Here is a 13821-nt window from a genome sequence, read left to right as displayed (position 1 = left end):
GTATTTAGAGATATTGGGTCAAGGGGGATAATACTTTATAATGAGCATTTTCAATTTTGAACAGATGGATGCACAGACAAATGAACAGCTGGACAGACAATGCCAAAACAACATCCCTCCACCTTTGGTGGGGGATACCACTCTCCACCTTTGGTGGGGGATAACAACAATCGGGTGTACTTTCAGTACATCTGGCACAGTGGTATTGGAGAGTAAGATGTGTTTGTAAAAGATGACCATGGTGAGATGACTGACATTAGAAAATAAACAACTTGTCATTAAATAACTCCTACTGAGTCTTTCTGTTTGGTCTAGTGGCTACTTTTACCAAACAATAACCCAAAACATTCAAATAAAAACAATCACATCCTTAATAGAAAATAAAATGTTTAATCACAACAGTGATACTACAATAAATTAACACCAGAAATTTTGATACAAAAACGTAGTCTTCAATAAATACTACAATAATTTTACTATATTTCAACAACATAGATGCAAGAATTCAGAGCAGATATATATACTATGTGATCTTATACAAGTTTTTCATCTGACATATTACTGATATTACTTTGAACTACCATTTTGCTACTGATAAATTCTAGCACTATACTTGATATGAAATAAGACAGATAATATCTGGTGAGTTTTAAAATAAAAATGTTCAATTAAACCACAAAGAACTTATTATAAGTTATATCCTGAACTATTTCACTACTGAAGCAAATATGCTCTAAGATTTCCTCACAATAAAATAAATTAGTTAAACAAGAAGGCCATAATGGCCCTATATCGCTCACCTGTTATCATTGCACTTCAGGACAGGAAGGTCAAAAAATCATAATCAAGATCAATCAAAAGAATCATGAGTAAATATAGTTGAAATTTTCTTAAAGGTACAGATATGTCAAAATACACCTAAAAATTGGAGGTACCATCCATGTTGTACCACAGAAAAGTGGTCTCGGTTTTTCCCTACGGCCAATAATAAAGAAGTTACTAAATAAGCTATTTATAGTAACATAAAATAAAGTAACCCCTAGGGCTGGGTCAATTTGACCCTGGGGGTCAAGATTTGAAAATGTTTGTAGAGGTCCACTAGGCAATGCTACATGTCAAATATCTAAGCTCTTCTGGTTTATTTTTAGAAAATTTTGAAGATTTTTCTATGTACAATCTAGTAACCCTATGGGGCGGGGTCAGTTTGACCCTAGGGGTCATGATTTGAACAAATTTTGTAGAAGTCTACTAGGCAATGCTACATGTCAAATATCTAAGACCTAGGCCTTCTGGTTTATTTTTAGCAAATTTTTGTTAAGATTTTCCTATGTAAAATCAAGTGACCCCTGGGGCGGGGTCAATTTTAACCCCGGGGGACATGATTTGAACAAATTTTGTAGAGGTTCACTAGGCAATGCTACAAGTGAAATATCTAAGCTTTAGGCCTTCTGGTTTATTTATAGAAATTTTTTGAAGATTTTCCTATGTAAAATCAAGTGACCCCTGGGGAGAGGTCAATTTTGACCCAGGGGGTCATGTTTGAAAAAATGTTGTAGAGGTCTACTAGGCAATGCTACATGTGAAATATCTAAGCTCTAGGCCCTCTGGTTTATTCTTAGAAAATTTTTGAAGATTTTCCTATGTAAAATCAAGTGACTCCTGGGGCGGGGTCAATTTTGACCCCGGGGTCATGATTTGAACAACTTTAGTAGAGGTCCACTAGGCAATGCTGCATGTCAAATATCTAAGCTCTAGGTCTTCTGGTTTTTGAGAAGAAGATTTTTTAAGATTTTCCTATGTAAAATCATGTGAACCCTGGGGCGGGGTCAATTTTGACCCCGGGGTCATGTTTTGAACAAATTTTGTAGAGGTCCACTAGGCAATGCTACACGTGACATATCTAAGCTCTAGGCCTTCTGGTTTATTTTTAGAAAATTTTGAAGATTTTCCTATGTAAAATCAAGTGACCCCTGGGGCGGGGTCAATTTGGTCATGATTTGAACAAACTTGGTAGAGGTCCACTAGGCAAAGCTTCACACTAAATATCTATGCTCTAGGTCTTCTGCTTTTTGAGAAGATTTTTTAAGATTTTCCTATGTAAAATCAAGTGACCCCTGGGGAGGTGTCAGTTTTGACCCCGGGGTCATGATTTGAACAAACTTGGTAGAGGTCCACTAGGCAATGCTTCACACCAAATATCTAAGCTCTAGGGCTTCTGGTTTTTGAGGAGAAGGATTTTAAAGTTTTTCCTTTCGGTTGCCATGGCATGGAATTCAATTCTTTGAACAATTTTGAAAGAGGGCCATCCAAGGATCATTCCTGTGAAGTTTGTTGAAATTCTGCCCAGTGGTTTTCAAGAAGAAGATTTTTTTACAAATTGTTGACGCACGACAGACGACGCACGACAGACATCAAGCGGTCACAATAGCTCACCTAGTCACTTTGTGACAGGTTAGCTAAAAACTAAAAATAAAACAAACAAACAGTTATAAGAAAGTTTAGATTAAATTTTCCATAACATAAGTCTATAACATACATCTCAATATGCATAAAATTGTTCCCAACATATAAAGATGTTGTAAGTAGGAAAATTTTAGATTACTACTACATGTGCTGCTGATATATAAATATAATTATAAAATAAATGTTTGTAACAGTTATGTACTGGCATCAAAATACTGTGAAATGAGTTTAACCTTTACCCTGCTTAATTTCTAAAATGGACTGGTCCATCAATCAATTTGGGCAATACCATTTATTATTCAAAGGAGTGTTCACTGAAAATGTACTGACTGAATAGCAAACAGTGCAGACCATGATCAGCCTGCACAGGACGTAATGGCAGAACCACTTGCCGCCAGCAGGCTAAAGGTTAATTCGGGCAAGATTCACAAACTAGCAATCACGTTAATAATGTAAACCACCCTAGCAATTAAATATTTGTAAAAATGTGAAACTAGCATTACTGTGATTAAAAGAAAACATCATAGTGTGAGACATGGTTTTAAAAGAGTCCACCTTTATTTTTTTATCTGGCAAGGATACAATGGAACTTATTTCCAAAAGAACATAACGTTCAGGTCCACTGAATTCAGAAGAATAACAAAATGTGTTATCTGCCAACTGAGGTAAAAATTTATCAACATTCAGTAAAGACAGCAAAAAATATCTTTCAACAACTAAGAAAACATGTGACCATTACCTACATCTAAGGTGAAACACATATATGACAGAGAACATCAGTAAAATCTTCCATTATTGAATATTCAAATCTTTATTACCGGTAAGGTAGTTCTGCACGTTCGGATCAAATTTTTTTCTACCATGTAGAATTTGAATATACTCTGATTTTTCAAAGCTTCAGAATATACTTAGAAAATTAGGCCAATAAAAAAGGAAGGGTCGCGTGCTTGATCTTTTGTGTCAGTGATATGAAAAATTTGAACCTCACAGGAGCTATAATATGGTGAAATAAAATGTATAGGTTCGTGTGATTGTTTTTAAGATATCTGACCATGATTTAAGAGATTCACACATTTTAAGCTGACTTTGAGACATTATTCGGAATTATTTAACGTGTCAAACTTTTTCATATTATACCTTATCTCTAGGAAGAAAGTAACGTTGCCATTTTTATGATTTTAGCCACAGATTGCCGTTTATTCATAAAATGATTTTCATTTCCCTATGCAGAGTCCAGGCTTTATTCTACGTTATCCAGATAAATGACGTTTGCCATTACTTCCAATTGATCAAATGTGCGGAACTACCTTAAAAGAATGTCATTCCTTCAACAACAAAACAATTCACATCAGGTGCTATCATAAACTAGTTTCTGTTATAGCTTTATTAACAATAGCAATATAGACAATAAACATACATCAAAATATTTTATTGTATGATAATAATGGGAATATCCAAGTTTATGAACCTGGCCCCGTGTTCACAAAACATTTTCAGTCTCAGTTGAGTTTGATAATGAAACTTTATTTGTCATTTAGAGCAATGTCGGCAGTTATCGACACCTTAAGCATTAGTGGAGGATAACTGATTGCTTACTAATAATAATCTTAGTTGAAACCAATTTTCAAGGTTATTGATTATTCATCTGCATCATGAAATAGTCCATAATATTATAGCAACAGCAGTACAAAAATGTTTTGTGAACACGGGGCTTAAGACGATATCCACTGAGGACAACAGGTCAAGATGTGTTCCACCTTGGCCAGGTCCCTAACTTGGATAATTACCAATATCGTGAACACGGGGCTTAAGACGATATCCACTGAGGACAACAGGTCAAGATGTGTTCCACCTTGGCCAGGTCCCTAACTTGGATAATTACCAATATCATCATAATTATATTAAGTACTTTATTTGAGGACTACACTGCTAGAAAGCAGTAAGGTGAAGTATCTAATAAAATTAAATATTAGGCTGTTCATAAGAAAATATGTTTACAGTCAACCAATCTTTACTAGTACTCATCTAGAAATTTGATAACAAATCTTTTTGACAGACCTATATTTAGTATAGCATATGCATTAATTTTGTTATACAGAATAGTTTCTTGGTCAAGTTTCTTTACAAAAATATCACTTTCTGTAGAGAATATCACTTTCTGTAGAGAATATCACTTTCCATAGAGATCCATGCCAACAAGATAAGGGGAATTTACAAGTCATAACATAAAAGCCATAATCTTGACCTAAACATACTATCATTAAAGATAAATTATTTCAAAACATACAAGTAAAATCACTGTCCATAACAGTCTGTGTAGATAAATCCATGTAAAATATGTTGTTAAGAATACAAAATATTTCAGAACCAGCCTGCAAGTACATGTGCACTGAAAATAATCACATTTTTTCAACAGATATCAGAGCATAGATGAAAAGATTATGCAGATATTAACGTTTTACAAGGACAAACATATTACAGAACTATGTTAACATAAATAAAGTTTTAACATTTATTTACTAGAACTGCAGCTGTTGCAATCAATTTATCTTGAGTATCCTATGCCCAAACAAATGACCAAATCTAGGATAGTGATCTCCTACAGTAATTGTTTCTTATTCTTTAAGTAATCAAATAACACGTGCTTAGTCTGATTACATCATATTTTAATTTCATGACAGTCAAAAGTACTTGCAATTCTGATACCTTCAGTACCTGCAACTCTGATACTTTCAGTACTTGCAATTTTAATACCTTCAGTACTTGCAATTCCGATACCTTCAGTATTTGCAATTCTAATACCGTATAAGTACTTTTTTCTGCGGGAACTTTATTTCTGCGTTTTCTGCGGGTGACAGTAAGACCGCAGATTTAAAATCCCCAGAAAATTTTGCCCTAACATGCTATGAAACGACGACACAGGCCGCCATTGTAATCCGGTTAAGTATAAGATAAAACCCGATAGCGTTATCGGCTTTTGTCCCGCATGTAGCCTAAAGCAAAAGAATTAAGTTGAAAATTAAGTAGAAACGGTAATATAATAGAACAGTGTTATTATTGTTTTGCTTTTGAATAAACCATAATAAAATTATCGACTTTGTTTTGATTTTCGTTCACCATTGATCGTTTTTTGATGGTTTGAATGGTCAGATGGTTTTATATTGTATAATATAGACAGTGTTAACACAACTGTGTTGTTCTTGTGTTTTTTGTTGTTTTTTTGGTGACAAACGCCAATTTACGGATGTATTTGCTGGAACCCTTCAAGGTGAGTTTTTCTTTTTCTTTTTTTTTTTTGGCAGTGACTTGTTTAAATATTTTCATACATGCCGGTTCTTATACAACAGTCAGCTGTCAGTTTAAACTAGAAAATGCTTTTGTAAAAAAGCACATGTCTCCCCCAATGCAAAGTCCTATAGGCAAGAAGTCAATAGGGGTCAGGAGCGAAAGTCAAAGAGACACTGATGGTTGGCTGCAATAGGGATCATCAACTTGGCATGTCCAGTCATCCCGCTAAATTTCGACACTCTTGGCCTAGTGGTTCTCAAGTCACTGTTCAGGCTCCTGTGACCTTGACCTTTGATCAAGTGACCTCAAAATAAATAGGGGTCATCTACTCTGCATGTCCAATCATCCTATTAAGTTTCAACATTGTAGGTCAAGTGGTTCTCAAGTTATTTCCAAAAAATGATTTTACATGAACAGGCCACTGTGACCTTGACTTTTAATAGACTGACCCCAAAATCAATAGGGATCATCTACTCTGCATGTTCAATCATCCTATGAAGTTTCAACATTCTGGGTCAAGTGGTTCTCAAGTTATTGATCGGAACTGGTTATCAATGTTCAGGCCCCTGTGACCTTGACCTTTAACGGAGTGACCCCAAAAACAATATGGGTCATTTACTCTGCATGAACAATCATCCTATGAAGTTTCAACATTCTGGGTCGAGAGGTTCTCAAGTTATTGATTGGAAATGGTTTTCCATGTTCAGGCCCCTGTGGCCTTGACCTTTAACAGAGTGACCCTAAAATCGTTAGGGGTCATCTACCCTGCATGACCAATCATCCTATGAAGTTTTATCATTCTGAGTCAAGTGGTTCTCAAGTTACTGACCGGAAATGGTTTTCAATGTTCAGGCCCCTGTGACCTTGACCTTTCACAGAGTGACCCCAAAATCGTTAGGGGTCATCTACTCTGCATGACCAATCATCCTATTAAGTTTCAACATTCTGGGTCAAGTGGTTCTTAAGTTACTGACCGGAAATGGTTTTCAATGTTCAGGCCCCTGTGACCTTGACCTTTAATGGAGTGACCCTAAAATCGATAGGGGTCATCTACTTTGCATGTACAATCATCCTATGAAGTTACAACATTCTGGGTCAAGTGGTTCTCTAGTTATTGATCGGAAATGGTTTTCCATGTTCAGGCCCCTGTGACCTTGACCTTTGATGGAGTGACTCCAAAAACAATAGGGGTCATCTACTCTTCATGACCAATCATCCTATGAAGTTTCAACATTCTGGGTCAAGTGGTTCTCTAGTTATTGATCGAAAATGGTTTTCAATGTTCAGGCCCCTGTGACCTTGACCTTTGATGGAGTGACCCCAGAATCAATAGAGGTCATCTACTCTTCATGACCAATCATCGTATGAAGTTTCAACATTCTGGGTCAAGTGGTTCTCTAGTTATTGATCGGAAATGGTTTTCAATGTTCAGGCCCCTGTGACCTTGACCTTTGACGGAGTGACCCCAAAAACAATAGGGGTCGTCTACTCCAGCAGCCCTACAACCCTATGAAGTTTGAAGGTTCTAGGTCAAATGGTTCTCCAGTTATTGCTCGGAAATGAAGTGTGACGTACGGACGGACGGATGGACGGACGGACGGACAGACGGACAGGGCAAAAACAATATGTCTCCATGGGGAGACATAATTATGTGACAAACACAATCTATTGTATTCTTTGTATCTATTGTTAACTGATCCGTCCGGCGATTGTCATATTTAGCGTAAATTGCATGGGACTTGAAAAAGGCGTGATTAACAAAAATTATCAGACCGTTACAATGCACAGATGAGAATGTTTGCAAAATATAGATTCAGGCATTTTTTCGTGTATGTATGGTAAAATGGTTTTATAAAATGACCTGCAACAATGAATTAACATAATCCTCTCATTATCTTTATTTTACGGTCATACTAGTATAACAGCCTCGTAATTTAAACGCCTGCTGCAAGTCCTATCTTTTAACTTTAAATTGTCACTGAAAAAGCATGCAAATACTGACTATGAACAGTGACGCCTGTCAAATAGACTCTCGGTTTAACACCTTATTGTATATGTTGTCTTACATTCTTTATTCTTTAACAGGTGATTTTCTTCCAACCTGATCTGATCATTAACGGGTTCAGAGCGGCGGGTATTCTCAAGGCGCTCGAGGAAATTATCCCTCTTACACTGGCAACGCATCAGTAGTACAAGAACCGTACATTTATAATAGAGCTGAACGAAAGCTGAACATAAGATTCGTAGCTGTATGCATGTACATGTATTAATGCTGAATAAACCTTTATGTTGTCCCACTGTTAACATCGTGCTTTTGTCATTTTTGCTTAGTGTTTCATGTTTCCCCTTCATCACATTATGTGATGATGATGATGTTACATCAGTATCCGTCAAATTTTACTTTAAAACCGGAAGTCGACATAACTGTCAAAATAACAACAAAATACGTATCTTTATATCTGAAATTAATGAAACAAAGTTGAATACAGAACCGCAGAAATAAATTCCATCAACATGAGAAGGAAGACACCGCAGAAATAAGGTACGCAGAAATTTAATACCCCCTCATTTCTGAAAAATCGCAGAATTTGGAGCCCGCAGAAATAAGTACTTATACGGTACCTTCAGTACCTGCAATTTTGATACCTTCAGTACATCTTCAGTACTTGCAATTCTGATACCTTCAGTACTTGCCATTCTGATACCTTCAGTACTTGCAATTCTAATACCTTCAGTACTTGCAATTCTAATACCTTCAGTATTTGCAATTCTGATACCTTCAGTACTTGCAATTCTGATACCTTCAGTACTTTCAATTCTAATACCCTCAGTACTTGCAATTCTAGTAACTTTAGTACTTGCAATTCTGATACCTTCAGTACTTGCAGTTCTGATATCTTCAGTACTTTCAATTCTAACACCTTCAGTACTTGCAATTCTGATACCTTCAGTACTTGCAATTCTGATATCTTCAGTACTTGCAATTCTGATACCTTCAGTACTTTCAATTCTGATACCTTCAGTACTTGTAATTCTGATACCTTCAGTACTTGCAATACTAATACCTTCAGTACTTGCAATTCTGATACCTTCAGTACTTGCAATTCTGATACCTTCAGTACTTGTAATTCTGATACCTTCAGTACTTGCAATTCTGATACCTTCAGTATTTGCAATTCTGATACCTTCAGTACTTGCAATTCTGATACCTTCAGTACCTGCAATTCTGATATCTTCAGTACCTGCAATTCTGATACCTTCAGTACTTGCAATTTTGATACCTTCAGTACTTGCAATTCTGATGCCTTCAGTACTCTTGCAATTCTGACACCTTCAGTATTTGCAATTCTGACACCTTCAGTACTTGTAATTCTGACACCTTCAGTACCGGCAATTCTGACACCTTCAGTACTTGCAATTCTGACACCTTCAGTACTTGCAATTCTGATACCTTCAGTAATTGCAATTTTGATACCTTCAGTACTTGCAATATAATCAGTTAGAATGTTACTTACAGCTATGCCCTCCTGGTAGCTAAATGTGAACACCCATACACAGAGAGATCAATAAATAGATACTCTAACTAGAGTTGTCACAGGAGTGACGAATTATACCCCCACAATATGGCCTTGTCACAGAACTAAGCCAATGTCAAAGCCAAACTTGCTTGACCTTTGACCTACTGACCATAAAATCAATAGAGGTCATCTGCTAGTCATGATCAACCTCCCTATGAAGTTTCATGATCCTCCGCCCAAGCGTTCTCAAGTTCTTGTCCGTAAAAGGTTTAAATGACCTTTGACCTTTGGAACTCAAAATCAATACGGGTCATCTGCTTGACATGACCAACCTCCAGATTAAGTTTCTTGATCCTAGTCCCAAGCATTCTCAAGTTATTGTCTGAAAACTGTTTAAATGTTCCGGGTCACCGTGACCTTGACCTGTGACCTACTGACCTTAATCTCATTAGGGGTCATCTGCTAGTCATAGCCAACCTCCCTATTAATTTTCATGATCCTAGGCCCAAGCATTCTCAAGTTATCATCCAGAAACCGTTCAACTGTTCCAAGATACTGTGACCTTGACCTTTGACCTTTTGACCTCAAAGTACATCTTGACCTGTATTTCATGATGTTACACCTGTATACCAAAATTTATGAGCCTAGGCCCAAGCGTTCTCAAGTTATCATCTGGAAACCATATTACTGTTCAGAGTCACTGTGACCTTGACCTTTGACCTACAGACCTCAAAGTAGAACTTGACCTGTATTTCAAGAGGTTACACATGTGTACCAAAATTTATGATCCTAGGCCCAAGCGTTCTCAAGTTATCATCCGGAAACCATTTAACTGTTCCGAGTCACTGTGACCTTGACCTTTGACCTACAAACCTCAAAGTCGAACTTTACCTGCATTTCAGGATGTTACATCTGTGTACCAAAATTTACGATCCTAGGCCCAAGCGTTCTCAAGTTATCATCCGGAAACCGTTTAACTGTTCAGGGTCACTGTGACCTTGACCTTTGACCTACTGACCCCAAATTCGAACTTGACCTGTATTTTCTGATGTTACACCTGGGTACCAAAAATTATTTAAATCTGTCTAGCCTTTCATGAGTTATCATCCGGAAACCATGCAAAACCAACGGACCGACCAACCGACTGACCGACCGCCAAGCTCACTCCTATATACCCCCGCAAACTTCGTTTTGTGGGGGTATAACTAGACATGGTAAAAATCTACCACATAATTCACATAATTCAAGGGTGTTAACATTTTCTTAAATATCTTTTATGAAGTATTCATACAATAATTAGGATCTCTTTGCAATATATTCAAAAAGACTGAAAAATCACATGTAAAATATAAACACAATAAAAACAACAAAAAATATGTAAAATTGTCATATATCTTATGACCAGGCCTCGACCTTAACTTTTTTCAGCAGTTGCCAGCAGGTCCACCAACTGCTAAAATCTAGTAGACCTGCTCAGACTTTAGAGGACCTCCAATTCTATCACATAAATTGTGATGTTGTAGACATCATAACTTCATATGACTCAAAGAAACAGGACTTATTTCTAAAATAATTTAAAATGGAAGACAGTAGCAATCTGTTATCCCGAAAAATAATTATTTTGAAGTGTCCCAAAATATGGACACAGTAATCATCATCCTCCCGACCCGTGTTGAAAGTGAAAAAAAAACATCAACAATTATCGGTAATAATTCTGATGATAAACTAACATGGGTGAAAGTATGGAATCTTGAAAATCCTGAAAAAATTGCTGGGGGCCACAAGGGCCCCCAGTGGGTCCAGGGCAAAGCCCTGGTAGGGGGGCCAGGGGGACGAAGCCCCCCGGAAGCTACTGAGAATTAGTGATATTGAACGCTTAGAACAGCCCTATCCTAGCCTTATATGTTTGCCAAAAAATTACTTATTATGTTGCACAAAATGCATGATTTTCAGTTAACAGTAACTTTTTTAAGTCAAGGACTTGTTTCAACAATATACCCTCAACATGTTTTTGTAAGGTTCAGACTGAAACAACCCGATAATTCTAGCAACATTTTTGTTTTTTCATGCCAACCTATTTTTTTTTTTTTTTTTTTTTTTTTAGTTTTGGCACAACATTCACTAAATGCAGACCCTGCAATATCCGGTTTTCGTAGCCAAAGACCCCATAGATCACCATCAGTGCCACATTCAGATAGCCAAACCAATCTCCATCTGTTACCATGTTTGCTTTCTAAGTCCTAAGTATTGTACGCTGGCGGTAAAAACGTCATTTTTCACCCACTGTCCCGTGCAACCCTAATTACGGCGCGTTCATCCCCAAAAGAAATCTTGATCTTCGTGTTCCTCATGGAAAGATTGATACTTTGGAGATAAAAAGCCTGCAAAGCGTAGAAATCAAGACATGCGTTTGAAAGTCCGTGCAAACTTTGACTCGGCATTTTTTAGGCGCACGTGAAAGTCATGAAAAACGTGAGTGAATAGTTATATAAACGGTCGTCTTGCTTCCTTTTATCAGTATTCAGCTGTTTATATATTTTTCTTGTATCCTATCTGATCTACCTTGCTTTAGATTCGAAAATCCCGGAAAATAATTATTCTGGGAAGTGTCTAAAAAATATGGACACAATAATTATCATCAACCAATCTCTGTTCAAAGCGGAAAGAACATTAACAATTATCGGTAAATATTCTGTTGATAAAATAAGTACTGGCCTTGTTTTCGTCATCAGTTAAAACCCCCTCAAAGAGCTAAAAGAAGTGTGTCTGTCACATGGCATCTGAAGTGGAGATCAAAGTTGCCCGATATTGTCATGGCATTACGTCATATTTTCGCGCCATGTGACACATCACTGTCTAATCGTACCGCCTCGTTCTTTAAAACAGTATAAAAGTATCTTCTTTATTTTTGTTTAAAAAGCGAATGGCCAATATTCCGTATAAACTGACAGGTAAACTGTGTCAAACGACAAGTGACCTATTTGCCCTCAAGGAATTTATATTTTTGTTTGAGAAGAATATCTTACATAGTATCCTGTCAAAAATACACCTACAAAGATTCATTTACTAATCAAACTTATTTAAAACCACAGCAACATACTGCTTTATTTTAAAACCACATTTCTATTTACGTCCACGAGGTCACGTAACCTATTCTGCCGCATTACAGAAACGTTTGCCAAAAATCGTTTTACTCGATGTATTGAAATAGCTGCCGCGTTTTTATTATTTAATATTTTTTAATTCTGTTTTTTGTACTTTCTTGTCAAAAGTCTGAATTTTATGACCATAGAATGTATTACTTATTTACTTTTAGAAATAAATAAATAATTAAGATCGCGCTGTTTGAACTTTTAAAAATAACTGTATGAAAATTCGATCGTTTTTATGGAGTATTGCCTACATTCCTGTCGATATCTTATTAAAATTGTTATAGAATTCAAACTGTGTTACTTCTCAAGCGGTGCTGAAAATTTGAAGCGATTATATTAAAAAATGAATGCATTATGCGCGTTTTTTTGGTGTACGTGTCGATAAACAAAGGCCTAAATTAGATATTATTATTACGATAGGTCGCTCATGTTCGTGGAATGGAAAATTACTGGCATGACGTTTTGATATTTTTATGATTCGCGGGTAAATTCCAGTCAATCCAGGTTATTTTTAAGGACGTAATTTCTGAATTTGGTAAAGTTACGAGGTAAAATCCACTCGCCCGATCGGACGAGCATACAGAGAGGTCCACTCGTCCCTATCCATGCAGACATTAACTCGCCAATCCTCGCATAAGACATAACTCGCAATATACGAGGCGTCTAAATGTTCTTTGTGTTTGAAGATAAAATTGCATGCAAGAAATCGAGAAATGCATGCTGCAGACAAAAGTCCGTGCAAATCCTGACGCGCGGGAACTTTTCGGCGCATGTAGGCTAAAATTTATATGAAAAACTAACAGTTGTTTTCATTGAAGTACATCGCCTATGCAGTCCAATCAAAATTGTCGTTACATATTGACGATATGCGAGATGCGCTTCAAACAAAGAGTCGGTTGTGTTTGTCGGCGATCGATTGATTTTTCGATCTTTGTGGAAATGATGACACCATACCCTCCCCCCCTGAATTTCGACCCGGATTTAGACGATTTGGAAAAACGATCCGGGCCGAGATGGAAAATCCGGAACTTCCGGAGTACTCCGGAAAACTTTCACCCATGAACTAAGTAATTGGCCTTGTTTTCATCATCAATTAACACCCCCTCAAACAGCTAAAAGAAGTGTGTCGGTTATTGTGGCATCTAAAGTGGAGATCAAAGCGGTATAGTTTCCCCGAGATTGTCATGGCATTACGTCATGTTTTCGCGCCATGTGACACATCACTGTCTGATCGTACTTTCTCGATTCCTTTAATTGTTGAGAAGAAATCAGTAAAAGTTTTTTCTTTAATTTTTTTAAAAGCGAATGTGCAATATCCCGAATAAACTGACATGTAAATGTGTCAAGCCGTGAACGATGATAGTGGATGTCCTACGTCTGTGACCTATTTGCCCTCAAGA

Source organism: Mercenaria mercenaria, chromosome 3, assembly GCF_021730395.1.
Source record: "Mercenaria mercenaria strain notata chromosome 3, MADL_Memer_1, whole genome shotgun sequence".
In the NCBI taxonomy this organism is placed as follows: Eukaryota; Metazoa; Mollusca; class Bivalvia; order Venerida; family Veneridae; genus Mercenaria; species Mercenaria mercenaria.
The sequence above is the reverse complement of the archived record's forward strand: the minus strand, read 5'-3'. Positions refer to the sequence as shown.